General features: G+C 39.6%; 1 long non-coding RNA gene across 1 annotated transcript; it reads left to right on the top strand.

Annotated features, from left to right (window-relative positions):
- Positions 1–6,128: 6,128 nt before the first annotated feature.
- On the top strand, positions 6,129–8,432 carry LOC130166674 (uncharacterized). The gene is made up of 4 exons (XR_008827185.1): positions 6,129–6,624; positions 7,202–7,323; positions 7,456–7,530; positions 7,826–8,432. It is a non-coding gene; the product is annotated as an uncharacterized LOC130166674 (long non-coding RNA).
- The last annotated feature ends 6,793 nt before the right edge of the window (positions 8,433–15,225 follow it).

Here is a 15,225-nt window from a genome sequence, read left to right as displayed (position 1 = left end):
TTCAGCCACTAGGGGGGGAGGGCCAATGTCTCTCTCTGACCTGCATGAGGTATTGGAGGCAGCTGAGGATGCGTTATCAGCAAGGTTAGTGGAGAGTGAGCTCTCTAACTCTCCCATTCTCTCATTCATAATCCTCATTACACTCACTATTCTTCCTGTCATGGCGGCCATCTCTTTTTTTAAACTCTGGTTATTTTCATCAGTTGGCATTTCTACGTCCAGAACTCCTGACTTAACCTGTAATAGAGGTGCTTGGATGTTTTTTTCTTTAGTCTGTTCTTTCATTGAAGCATCGTGGTATGGGGGAGGCTCGACTGGTAGGGCTGGATACAGGGAGGGTGTCGTAACCTGACTCTGACCCTTTTTGTTTTCCTCTTCTGGTGTGTGTGTGGTGGGAGTCATGACTGCCGTCTTCTCCCTTCCTGCCTCCCCTCGCTTATCTTTCTTTGACCTTCGTTGTTGCTTTCCCATGGTAGTGAGGATCTCACACAATGCTGTGGTTGTTACTTCTTTCTCTCTTTTTTTCTTCATCCTGGCATAGGCAGTGCCCCAGGAATGTTTTCCCGCTGCCTCCCAATCTGCTACTGCTCTTCTGTGTTCTGCAGAGGCTGCTGTAACGATACATAGTATTGTTTGGGGAGATGGACATGCAGCTTCAGGGTTGCTGAGGAGGAGACCTTGTTTTTCCCATTTTTTCCATATCTTGGTAGCTTCTTTTATAGTCTGTTTTTTATCTTTTTCCGTGGCTTTAGTTTCTAGTTCGCTCAAAACTTGTGCCTTTAATTCTCCTAAATTCATTTTTACATATGTTACTGTAGATACTATGCTCTTTATTCCGCTTTTTTTTTCAACTATGTTTTATATCTTTTCACACTTATTCTGTTCTAGGGTTCCTTTAACTCTCTTACAGTTCTAGACAGTTTTTTCAGCAGTTAATATGTCACAACAAATGTGGAAGCTATGGAGTGTTACTGCCTCCCTCCTTGCCCATGTCAATGACCTCTCACAATTCCCCTCAACAGCCAGCCAGTTTGTATGGAGTTCACCCGAGCAACTGACCCAATTGATGGAATGCTGCTTCCGTTATCACCGTTAGGTTTCCACAGCACAAGCAGTTCGCGTTAACACCGCAAGGTTTCCACTGCTTCTTTTTATTCCACCAAGACACTGCTGATCAGTACCTCCCTTCACCATTCAAACATACATTGCATGCATCACACTTCTAAAAAGGCCTCTTATTCACTGCCAACGTGTATGTGAATTCCCAACGTCTCCTAAGACTATGTAACTATTTGAGCACTCCGTTAGCGTTTTCACACACTATTTTGCTCCAAACAATACACGTCCGTCCGCTTTTTACAGGAATTTCCCCATACAATTTTTACTTTTTACTTTTTAATTTCGTGCTCTACCCTGAGCTTGTGCCTCTGCCGTGGAGCTCATTAGGAGACACACACACACACCTATCTCTTCCTGACAATGTAACAGACTAGACACTGCACGTCTACAGATGTGAGTTCTTAGTGGTACTTTTCAGACTAGCATGGACCGGTCAGCTGGCTCCAGGTACCATTCACGAACCAGAGAGTTTAGTCTTCCTCCAGTCTTTACTTCATATTATTCCACTAGCCACATCTCAGGTATTACAGAGATCCGATGTGTTCCAAACTTTTACATCCACTGATCACAATCTTAGGCCGTGAGTCAACAGTGATGTCTAATATCTTTACTCCAATTGCTATCCACCCAACTTAAGGTTGTAGGTGCAGTTTCACGTATCTTATCTTATCTTTCATTCATTTACTTCATCTCTTTTTTTTTTTTAAATTTTGATTCTCTAATATTACACAATACAATGACATTTATCTTTTAACTTTATTCACTTTGTCCCGTAAGCCACCTTACCTCCTATGTACTCACAGGGATTTAGATGTAGCCAATGTACAGAATTTTGGTTCTTAAGACAACAGGCTTTTGCTTACCTTGTTTTATGAAAGCTCTCGTGAGTGACTAGGAGTCCAGGGCTCCGGTCAGGTCCCGCTGAAAATCTTCAGTCGTGGCCTGAGTCCAATTTCTCTTCTTGCAAATCACGTCGGGGTCACCAATTTTGTCAGCGCATTCGTTTATTTGCAATAAGAGTTCTCCACTCAAAGTTATCCATTTAAACCAATATTTATTTGCTATTAAAGAATCAAAATCAGCATGTACATGGATCTCCTCTGATCTGAAAACCACAGTCTGCAAGCAGTTAGCTGTGGCCAACGTCCCAGAGAAGAGTGTTTATCTTAGCAGTTACACAGAGTTTTGTATGTATTTTTGTAACTATCTGATTGGTGGAAAGGTTGGGGAGAAACCATGGTTTAGACTCAGCTCTCCCTTCGTTGGTGCACAGGCTGGTCCCAGCCTCTTGGCACTGTGCCTCCTTCTTCTGAGCTGTCCTCACCTAGAGAAAAACCTACTCTCCCTTTTCTTGTAACCGCCTCTTCACCCTGTTAGGAGTTGTTGTTTACTTTAAGCATCTGAGGCGGTCACCTGTCATCCTGTTCTTCTGGTGTCTCCCTATGTGTGCGTGACTGCCTTGAGTTTCACCCTAGCGCCCCCCAACGCATAGCAACAGTAATCATCATAATACTAAAGAACAAATAATAAACAAATAATAAACAACACTCTCTTAATAATGCAACATACATTTTAATATTTCTCACAGTTCCGGGAATAATAGTCCGTTAAATTGTTGTCATACAACCTTTATCTATAGTTGGTACTCAAAACTTTCCGGAGCTCACGCAAAAACAAGTGTGCAGGCCGCCATCTTGCCGGCCCCTCCCCATAAATCAAGTGTAAACCCGCGAACTCTCCTGCTCTGATGTTGCTGCTCTACAGCCGTAAAGCAGGGCTTACTGCTGTAACTCTTAAAGAGACAGTGTGCTTCTTGCCACTGAATAACAGATTGGCTGGATAACCACTGGGTTACATTAACAGTGATAGCGGGTTGTCAATGTCAGTACGTTGCAGTGACTAAACAATAGCGTTATTACAGTTAACTGTCATGTCTCTACATGCTGTTAAATAGCAGATCAGCGGACATGTCGTGTTTGTTCATATTAAGTTCGGTTAAGTGTTAGTCAGCTAGTTTTGCAGCTCTAATTCATTTCATTATTGATTATTGAGAGCTGAGAACCATCATGACATGTTCACCTGCACAATGACACCAAAGTATATTCTATTGTTATTTAACTTAAAACAGTTCAGCAGACTATTACAACTAAGCTGAGGGTATAATGTATTTTCAGATAACTGTGTGATCATCTAATCAGAGTGCTGTTTCCTTTGTCTATTTCTCTATATTCTACAATATGATATTGATGATTTCTCTCTATTATAATGTTTTTTTCCATCCAGCTAAGGTCTGGATCTTTGGGGACACCTACTTTTTAACCTCTGGCAGCAATGATGGAGGCCCTGCACCACCTCCGCCTGCAGTGTCCTCTTCCTTGTTCCCTACACCCTCACTGTCTTATTACACTCTCTGCCCCATGTCAGACATACAATCAGATGACAATCAGATGACTCCACTGTAGCTGTAACAAATTGTCAATAGTTTAAAACATCAGAGTTCATATTTTATAGTCCTCAGCCATTGTAGTTAATATCAGTGTGCTGTTCCAACAGCATCGCTTATTTAAAGGGAGATTGTTAATGGAGAAAATAAATATTAACTGTCTCATACATTAGGACTCATGATGAATAATTTTTAAGGTAAACACAAGAAACTCGTGCTACAGAAAATGGACCAGACTCAGTGAATAGCTTCCTAAGCTTAACATGTCCTATGATAACTATTAATTTAGCTATACAGACTAATGAGCAGTGATAACTAACATGTCTTTGGGGTCATCAGGTGGGAACCTCCTTTCACCAGTGTTTCGTCTAGTTGGTCCCATGACACCTCCAGGAGGCTAGACAGTGATCACTGGCGTCCCAGAGTCATTCCCCTAATGCCAGCCATCACTGCTCCTCACACCACGACTATTTTCTCCTTTATTTTGCCTATGCTACCACAAACAACACTATCATCAACTAGGACAAACACACTAGCAGATTCAGCAAACAAAAACTCCCCTAAACAGTTGGAGAAAGTGGCGGCCATTTTGAATGAGGGAGGTAGAGTCAAGGAGAGATGCCTTTTTGAGCTAAACTCTCCCCTGCCGGATTAGGCTGTGCTCTACCTCCCCCGACTCCCCCACTCTCCAACACAATGAGGGAGGCAGAGTCAGGGAGAGGTGCCTTTTTGGGCTAGCTCTCCCCCGCCGGATTAGGCTGTGCTCCTGACCTTCCATCCTCGCTGCTCTGCTTCTGCCCCTAACTCTATATACCTGAGCTTTTTCCTTTCATATGCTTCTTCAACTAAGGCCTCCCAAGGAACAGTCAGCTCTACTCCTAGACCACAAGACTATGTCAGGCCTTAGCTTTGTACTGGCTATTTCCTGGGGAACAACAAGCTTTCCTCCTAAATCTACCTGCATTTCCCAATCACAAGCACCCTCTAAACTGTCTTGCCTCCTCGTTGTCTTACCAACTTTCTCTCCCTCTTGAACAAACTTGATTGCACCTTTCTTTGTTTTAGGTCCTCCTAAATTTGCCTGCCTCCGTAACTCTTCAATTCCTGCAGCTACGCTTTTTAAAACCTGGTTATGTCGCCACGTATACCTGTCTTGTGACAGACTAACCTTACAGCCTGACAGAATGTGCTTTAAAGTTGCAGTACCTGAACACAATGAACATAGTTGGTATGATTATACTTGTTACTAAAAAACTGTTGAACCTACTTCTTTTTGTTATGCAAACCTACATATGACAGTGAAATTCAGCTTTAACTTTATCCACAGGTGTATTTTTTTTTAAATAGTTACAGTTGACTGTAAATTGTACAATACAGTATTTAATTAATCAATTTACTACGTTCTTTTAAACATGTTTCTGCTGATGTCAGTTGGTAAATACTTTCACCTGTGGAGGTGGTGACAGTGCTAGAGTTGATCCATCACTTAATCACAGTTTAATATTTATAAATTCTGTTCTTAAAAGTGTTGCTACCATCACCTGTCAACAACAGGTAAGAAACTGAACCTGTGAATACTAAAGACAGAGTATGATAAACAAACTAATCAACAATTTGTCTGTCATTTCATCAGAAGAAGCTGAACTGGGAGTGGTTTTCTAGCATCATCATCACAGCCCATTTGAGAACTAAGGATGTCCATGCAGTCTCCCTTCTCCACAACCAGATGAATGGAAACAAATGGGCTGCTCTGTACATGAGGTCCTCCTTCTTTTGGCACTGGTCATTCAGTTTTCACAAATCTATGATTTACACTCACTCGTTGACCTGTTGTGTTCTTTTAAGGTAGAGATTAGAGATCCATTGATCACTTTAATCAAAGAAATAATTCATTTTTGTCCTCAGGGAGGACAAAAATGAATTATTTCTTTTGATAAAGGGGCACCAGAGCAAATTCTAAATCCTGGTGTTCATACTATATAATCTTAGCAAGCTTGGATTATAGGAATTAATACCACCTATGGGGGTGACTTGGTACATTTCACAGTAAACATTAATTTTAAGTGATTGAGATGATTTTAGATTATGGGTGCATTAGAACTTAACATCCAGTGCAAGTTCAAAATCCAGTAAGTTTGATGCATATAACATGCAGTGCAAGTGTAATACATATATAATGTCTAGTGTAAGTTTGTTTCATTAAACATAGTGCAATATGTGCTCTTCAAACATTGTGCTCAGTGTGTGTAATTGTGGAAGTTCACAAGATGATATGGTCCATGGGAGTGGTGTATGGATATAGTCCATGGTGAGTCATGTTTAGCATGATCCACAGTTCACTGTGGCTTGTTGGTGTTGGGAAGTAGGCCAGTCAGGCCAGTCCGTCTCAGACTTCGGTAGAACTCAAGACGTCGAGACAGACTCTTAAGTGGTGGGCAAAGAGATCCTTGTCCAGGGCCAACTCCTGCAACTGATGTTGTAGCTGCTGGTAGCGACGGCGTTTGTCGTTGAGTTACTGCCTGTTAGAAGGCCTCATGCGGTGCAGCCCCTGTACCCTTTCCCAGGGGTGGACTGGCCATCTGGCATACCGGGCATCGTCCCGGTGGGCCGTTGACCCAATGTGGGCCGGTCCGGTCCGCTATGTTATTTTGTTTTGTTTTTTTCCTCTAAATTCCCTCCATTTGGGCCGGCCGATTGGCTGCAGAGGGCTAGCAGTGTGTTGCCAGCATCGACACATATTATTGGTCTATTGTTTGTCATTGTCAATCAATCATGGGCTGACAGGCTCAGAGAGCCCTGACAGTGCTGTCAATCACAACACAAACCAGGGTGGGCGGGACCTCATGCCATGGGCGGGAGTCGCGGGACAGGCTGCTGCTGAGCTGAAGATGGATAAGCGGAAGAAACGCCCGGGTGGCGCTGAAAAACTGCGACTTAAAAAGCTGAAGTCTCTGGAGGTGGCGGCTGCTAAATATTCTAAATTGACGGACCTATCTGGTGCCGGGGTCACCGCCCCAGCAGGTGCTGCCGCGCCGGGAGACGAGCGAGAGGAGACATACACGGTAAGTAACGTTAGCCTGGGGCTGGCTAGGCTACATTTTTGAGACATGTCCAAAAAGAAGTAGAAAATGTTTTTACATTGAATGATGTGACCTAATTAACTGCATAGTCCTACTTGTGACAGCATATTAGCCCAGAGTTGAAGGGCTGTGAAAGTTGGTAGTTGTGGTTGATTTTGTTTAAATATGCCGAATTGTGATATTATGGGTTATTATTGTTCAGATGATTTAGCTAAGCTAGCTAAGAGCTGCTAACATCAGTAGTCTCTTGTTGCCATAGCAACAGTAAACATTCACATGGACCAATGAGCTGTAAGTAGAGATGCAGAATCAAGCTGTATTGTAAATACAGATGAGATACTTTGAATTTTAGCACAAAATACAAGTAAACCTATAGGAAATAATTAGTTTAATTTGCAATATTTGCCATTGAATTTATTGTAATCTTTCAATTCATTTATTGTTTACTGAGGTGATAACTATTTCATAATTTGTGTGTAACTTTAATTTGTGTGTAAATGTGTTACTTTTACTGTAGTTTTCAAATGGCTGTGTATATATAAGTATATGTCTCTTTTAGGTTGACCACCCTATATATGAGAGCCTAAGGAGTTGTTTTCCCTCTGTCCCCTTTTGAGGACCTCCTTTGTCTCCACCACCATTCACTGGGCCACTTTTGGGTTCCTGAGCTCATTTCATGTGGTGAGAGGAATGCAATATGTGTATGTTTAAAGGTTTATGTGAAGAAACATACTATATGTGTGATAAAATGACAATTGGTCATTCATAAATGTCTCTTTATATTCTCTGCTACCATTACCTCCTGTAAAACAGGTTTTCCTGACCTGCTAGAAGTTCTTCTATGATGCTTGAGTCATCCATCATATCTGAGAGCTTCGTCTTGACTTTGTGAGTTTATTATGCAACTTGTTTTGTCTCAGATTGAAACAAAAGGTTTGATTATGATTATTTCCTGGTTGAATATATTCATATTGATGGTTTTAATTTCAAACATCTGCATATCTTTTAAGTTCAATTAACAGTTATGCAGGTAGGCCTTAGGGCTCTTTTGAGACTTAAGTCATCCTTCATGACAAATGAATTTGTTCACTAAGTGTCACTACGTCACAAAAAGTCTACATGGCTACATATACTTGACAGTACACAGATACTGAGTACAAGTTCTGTTTGCTGTTTCTTGCAGGTCATGAATTTGGTGAGGAGCGGAGCTGGCTGGCTGCGGACGAGGAAGTAGGGCAATACATACTTGTGCACATACACATATATGAGAATGCATATCTATTCAGACCTGTAACCCATGTCTTAGACTTTTTCACACAGCTATATATATTTTTTTTTTCTCACCGTTGAGCGAGTGAGTTTCAGCTCTAATGCTGCTACTGTCTGTAATATGTTTCTATTTAGATTATTTGTCAGGATATTTTTTTGTTATTATTGTCCGAGTCTGGTTTTAACTAATGCTGGGCTTACAGACTAAAAACTGAAAGGGTAGCATAAAGGTTCTTCCCGTTAGTCTCGTCCCACCCCTAGTCATGACATAACTTCTGTTATGATTTGACACTATAATGAATAAAGATTGATTGATTGATTGCTATAGCTGTCAATTTTAGTCCTTGAGTTCATAGTTAAGTGCTTTATTTGTTAACTGCTATCAAGGAATATGACTCTTCTTTGTAGTATGCATGAGAGAAGATGCCGCGAGATTAGTGGACTTCTATGTAGTGTCCGCTGATAATGTAGTGGGCTGGTCTGGACAGAAAATGCCAGGGCTGAATTTTTGTCCCAGTCCACCCCTGCCCTTTCCTCTCTGTGGGAGTGGAATCTCAATAGGTTGAGGCTGCAGGTCAGGATCATTCTGTGTAATCCATTGCCATGTAAGTGAAGGTTTTGGGCTAGGGGAGGTTGGAGAGTGGGCATCCCCCTCCTCAGACTCTTAGGCCATAACTCAATTTTGACTAGTCAAAGAATTACAGATATCTGCAATGACGTCACTGAAAACAACATTCGACTCGTCACACATCCCAAATGACAACCACAGATATCTGTAATTCAGTTTTAACTAGGCAGAATTAAAGTTAATGATGTTGCAAACGTCGCTTTTACTCATCAGAATTGTTGTGCATGACGTTGCTCATGCAAGGCTTCCTATTAGATATTGGCCCAAATTAACTGGATATTCGCCCAGCAAACAAATCATTTGAATAATGTTAGCAGAAAAAATGCGGTTGCTGTTGTGGATAAGATAATTAGAAAATGCCATGAAATAGAACAAGCTCATACTTAAGAAATTTGTGGAGAAGGAGAGCTTTGTTCACTTGAGAGGACACGCTTGAGGACCTATAACGAAGTCTGGATGGTCTCAGAACACTGATCTCTGGAGTCACTTTAGCTGAAAATGGAGGGTTTTCAGCTATTCAGCAATTCATTCAGGGGAGTGTATTGCACTGTAAAACATGATTTAACGTTTGATATTAATAATTATACAGTAACAGAAATGATCAAACTGGTGAAATGAGCTGTAGACAAACAAACAAACCAATAATAACAACAACAACAACAACAACAACAACAATAATAATAATAATAATAATACCTTAATAATAAATTAAATAGTACATAAAGTAAACTAGAATGTATTGGGACCAGTTTGGGGAATATTCAATATTTTCACACCGTGGTGAGGTTGTCTTGTCCTGGGTTTGTTTTGTCCTGTCATTTCCTGTTTTATTTTGAAAAGTAATTCTCCTCTCGTTTCAGGTCACTTGCCCTTCCTCATGTGTCAGTCTGATTGCCCTAAGTGTTTCCACCTGTCCCCTATTTCCTTCCATGTGTTTAAATAGTCTGTGTTCCCCTTGTCTTGTGCCAGAGTGTCTTCGTCCTCGTCCTGCACCCGAGCCTTTGTCCATGTCCACAGCCACAGTAGTCGCCAAAGTAAGCCGTTTGTACCTCGAGAAGAGTGATTTTTTTGTTTGTAAATTTTGCCCTAGCTAAAGTTCATAGCCCCTTGTTTTTCCTCATTAAGAGTGATTTTTTTTTTTTGTTTGTAGTTCTTACCTTAGCATATTTTCATAGATCTTTGTTTTTCCTTGTTAAGAGTGATTTTCATTTCATGTAGCCCAGTTATTTATTATTTTAGATCCTCCGCTTAGTAGCGTGAGTAGATTATTTTTTGTTTTATTTTTATATAGTCAGGATTTTCCTCTGTACGGAGGGTTTTGTGTTTATCAGTTGGTTTCTTTTGATTAGTACCTTTTTCCTCGTTTTTTGTTCCTTAGATTCAGAGTCTAGTGTCTAGTTTTTTCATAGCCATTGGTTTGTCACTCTGTCTGAGGTCTCCAGTGAATTCAATAAAAGCCTTTGGTTTCCTAATATCTCTGCATCTGAGTCCTGCTTTGAGTCTCGGCCTGACAAATATTTGGCTAATAATCTGGGCTATGGTTGGATAAACAGCTGGCTTTCTACCAACCTGATTATTCTGGTTTGAAACTCAAAAAGTAAGAAATGAAAACATTTAAATAAGCTCTTGTGATAATCATAGACAAGTTAATTATGAAATTCCTCAAACTGTGATTTAAATTAATTTATCGCAAAGGTATAGACAATAAAAACTCAAATGAATCGCAAAAATTTTGGGATGCTCCTCCTCATTTTTGTATAAGAGGTCAAAGTTGCTTGGTATAACAGTGAGAACTAGATTTTCTGCAATAGAAAGAACTTGAATGTCCTGTAAGAAGACTTCAAGGCCTGTATCCAAACTTTGGATGGTAATTGATGGTTTACTGTATTTGAGATTTTTATAGCCGCTGAACATAAAATTTTATTATTTAGTAACATTATTACTATTTTAGATGATGAGACCCTTGTTACGCGCAGATGGATTGCTGGTTCCACGATGCAGGGCACAAGATGTTGGCTAAGGTAAACTGCTAGGAGATGGAGCAGCACTGTGGCAAGACGGGTGTATCATGCACCTTACCCCAACAGCCTGTCGCATATAGATGGAAATATGCGCCTCATAAGGTGAATTCATCATGGTGAAAATGTTGGTTAACCACAATCTATGACCTATCTGTGTGTTATGTCTTACATGTACATGTTTTAGTGCTTACACCCAGTACGTGCTTCATCTTTGTGAAGTGACCCTGATTTTTCTAATTGTAAGGTAAACTGAGAAATAGTTTGTTGTATCTATTTGTGTCTTAATTCATCTGATGAAATGCTGCATCTGTTCTTGACATCAGTAATTTCCTGCACAGCAAAATCACTGGAGTCAAAATCCTAGTGTTAGGCTGTTTTACAGTGAAGTGTTGAGGTTGTGGTGTTGATTCTGATACAATGAACTCCGTGGTAGTGAGAAAACATATTATTGTGGACGTAACAGTATAGAGTTAACGGTATCCAACACCTGCGGGTGTGGTTTTCACATCCGGGCATTTGGTGAGGCACACTTCTGGTAGAAATTGAAATGGCAGCCATTTTCTTTACCCCGCATACTCGCAATGAGAAGACACCACGCAAGCGACAGGTGAGTATCACGTCGATATATCTCACTGATTGATATTTTGCACAAAAATGTGTTTGTGTTGGCTCAATATTTCAAATACAGGAAAATGGCGATATTATTCTCTTACTAACGAATTACCGATGCCGTACATAAGCAGACATGCCAAGGCATGCACGTGTCACTTATGTTTATGCCAACGTTAGTGCTTGGTTAGTCTTTCGACACACGGTAAATAAACGGTAACATAAACTAGTATAACTCTGTTGAAGCTGTTTGGGTCTTAATTAAAATCTTAAAATAACACTCTTTTACTTATGCAATTAACGTTGTCTATTTTGATTTGTAGCACTAGCAATCAACAGGACCATAAGAGCTCCAACGTATGTTCTCAGCCTTTAGGTAAGTGAAGTCGGAGTGAAAATTTAAGGTTAAAAGTTTCGACAATGTTCATGTAATAGCATAAGTTAGATTAATATCCCTCAAGATCAGAGGTGGGTAGAGTAGCCAAAAATTGTACTCGAGTATTGTTACTTTAGAACAGGGGTGTCAAACTCATTTTCGCCGAGGGCCACATCAGCATAATGGTTGCCCTCAAAGGGCCAGATGTAACTTTGAGGCAGTATAAATGTAGCTAAATGTAACTAAATGTATTGTAAAATAAATGCAACTACTCCTTAATGTTAAATAACTCAAATAGCTTAAAAAATGCACCCTCTGAAAAAGACTTTGCAGTGTGGGCAATTTCTTCAGCCACAATAAAGCTTGCTTTCACTGCCGCATTGTTTTTGGTTGTGGCTCTCTTGAACACGTCCTGCTGCGATCGCAATTTGCCTTTTAATTCTTGCACCATTTGTTGTTTTTCTTGAAGGCACACTTTGGCATACATAGCTCCGTGTTTGGTGTCAAAATGCCGATGTAGATTGTACTCTTTGATAACCGCCACTGCCTCATAACACAAAAGACATAACGGTTTTTCTCCTTGAAGCACAAACATATATTCGCCTCCCATCTTTCTTGAAACAGCCTTCCATCTGTATCAATTTTTCTCTTCCTAGACATTTTGGGATCATTGTTTGTATTTCTTAATTCGGAAAATGGCACTGATGTGGAAACACTGCAATCTAGTGGCGGGATGCCGTCACTTCACAGGTAACATGATCGGCATGAATTATGGGAAATGTAGTTTATGGTCAATGCATATGGTCAAAGCTTTTGACTTATTTATTATAAGATAATCCAACCTTTTTAGCTCTCGCGGGCCACATAAAATGACGTAGAGGGCCACATTTAGCCCGCGGGCCTTGAGTTTGACACTTATGCTTTGGAACAATATTACTCAAGTAAAAGTAAAGTATTTTGCATTAAAACTACTCTTAAAAGTAAAATTAATCAAAATTAATTATTATTATTATTATTATTAATAATCCATATTTAATTGGCTGATAATTTGTTAAATAACTGGAATATTGTATTTTTCAGTGCGTTTGTTTGACAGGATACAAAGACACCGCAGTCATCATAAGAAGTGTGAAGAGCAGTATGATAAGTTCCACACCTGTCAGGCAGAAAGACATCTTCATATCCAACAGCTTCAGTTACAAAAAGTATATTTTTGTCCATCAGAGATTTGAGTGTAGTAAAAGTTTCACACTTTTGTATAGGTGATTAAAAAAGAGAGAGAGAAATAAATGACAGCTGAAGGACTATCTAAAAAAAAAATGTAATTTTTCTGCAGGATCATGCTCAAGATTGCAAGATGCTAATTAAGGTGCAGTACAAAGACCGCAAGAAATACATCAAATTACAAGCTGCTGATTATGAAGAATTCATTTCTGAAGGTAATTGTCCCGATTTGTATATGACTAACCAGTAATTTTAACTGACTAGACTTTTTTCTGATTTAAACAAATAACAATGTGGTATTTTAACTAATCATTTAGTGAAAGAGAAGTTCTCCATCCTTGTGGACAAGATTTGTGTGGAAGATGATTCGGGAACCGAGGTGGATGAATCTGTGTTTACAGACTTGGCCCCACAGAATGGGATTTGCTTCATCATCCAGGACGGTGACAACAATGGTAAATTAACCATTATCCATGAATGGACAGGGCTGTTGGGCACAAAATTGGGCATAGTTTTTTGGCTGCTGTTTGTAGATTCTTCTAGCATGGTTGATTGCAAAATCTTATCTACAATAATGCGGCAATGTTAAGTATTTATACACCTTTTTGTTTTAGATTCAGGTGCATCTGTGTCACCTCTATCCACACCATCCATAATTGGTGGAAGTTTCCTGTCTGTGTCCAGCAGTAGCAGTGACTGTGAAGCAAGACCAGTCAAGTGAAAGAGAAGTGATGAAGAGGCATCCCAAAGTTCTTCAGCCAGAGATGTAAGTTCATTATTTAACTCAGTGGTCACCAAACTAACGCCCGCGGGCCGGATACGGCCCGCCCCCACATTTGGCCCGGCCCCCTGAACTATTATTATTTATTTCATTAATAGTGTTATTATTTATTTCCTGACTTTTTTTTCTGTGAAGAACCCGGAAAGGGTTATTTGGTTATGTGTGGCTTTCTAGAAAACAATACATTTTTACGTTTAGGCACCCCTGCAAACGTCACACTTTTTCTGTTACAAACTGAACCCGGCCCCCCATCAGAGAAGGGAAAAGTTATGTGGCCCTCACAGGAAAAAGTTTGGGGACCCCTGATCTAACTAGTTCCTTGCTTGTGATGTATTAGTGCTCATTGTACGTCGCTTTGGATAAAAGTGTCTGCTAAACGAAATTGTAGAATCTGATTTAGATTAACAGATTTAGATTGATTTTGATTAATTTCATGCATTTATTTTTAAATTGCCAAACTATAAGGTCAAAAACTTGATGCTGTGCTCCTCCAAAAATTGATTTTTCTTTAGAATCTGGTTTGTCTTAATCATTTCAGTCCTATCATCATCCTGATGTCTGAAATTACTTTGCTGCTCTTGTCTTGCATTAACACTGCTGTTATGATCCATTTAGCTGATCAAGCAGATTCTACAGACAAAACCAGGAGGGACAACAGTGCTTGAGGAATATGAAGCGACAGGGACTCTCAGTGACAGTAGAAGAAGGCAGATGATTAACATTCTTGCAGGACATATGGTTGAGACAGAAGGGCAAGTTTAAAATACAAGGGTTAGGTAGTTAACAGCTATTACTCTTATTTTGTTTTTAAACGATTGTGAATAACTATTTAGGTACGGTAGGGCCTGATTACTGATGTTTTTTTCCTAGTAATAAATTGTGAAAGGGTTAGAGTTTATGCTAGTTTTTTGGACCGCCCTTAATATTCTAGAACTCCGGCCATATACTGTAGAACAACCGCCATATTTTAAATAACCTTTTATAGTAGCTTTTAAACAGCAATAATAAAAAATAAATAAAGCTGCAAGCAGCGTTGGGCGGGACCTCGGACCCTTACGCATGTCGCACGTTCATCTGCCGGTCAATTACATATCGGCACCGACATTATTTTTTTTTCCATTTTCTTTTTGCTTGAGTGAGATTGAAGAAAAGGCAGCAATTATAGTAATAAGAAACATTACTTAAGTAATAGTATTATTCCACCCTTATAAAGCACCGATGCGTAATTGGTATAGCTGGGTAAACAAACAAGAATCAACTTTATTTTTCTTTTCAGGAGAATCCCTCAGCGAACCACTAAAGAGAAATACGCACTGAGAATTGTTACCTTGTTCCCTGCATTGAAAGATCCCCTCTCCAGGAAGGGATACGTAAGTCTTATTTGGATTACATACCTAACTTTGAATTGTTCTTTGAATTATATCAATAAATTCCTTTATAAAATTTTAAATGTATTTATACAAAAACATATACTTTTTTTGGATAACTTTGGCTATGTTGATGTATAAGTCATGAATTTCTTTTTTAGTCTTTAATATACTGTGTACACCAGGGCTATTCAATTTAAAAATTCAGTTGTGCCAGATTTCAAAAGCATGACTTTAATCTTGGCCAGACATTGTAATGACAAATTTCAAACCAATGTGAATCATTTCAGCCTAATGAAAAGACATGC

The sequence above is a fragment of the Seriola aureovittata genome, chromosome 3, assembly GCF_021018895.1.
Source record: "Seriola aureovittata isolate HTS-2021-v1 ecotype China chromosome 3, ASM2101889v1, whole genome shotgun sequence".
NCBI classification, from domain to species: Eukaryota; Metazoa; Chordata; class Actinopteri; order Carangiformes; family Carangidae; genus Seriola; species Seriola aureovittata.
Note: the sequence above shows the minus strand (reverse complement) of the source record. Positions and strands in the feature narration are given on the sequence as shown.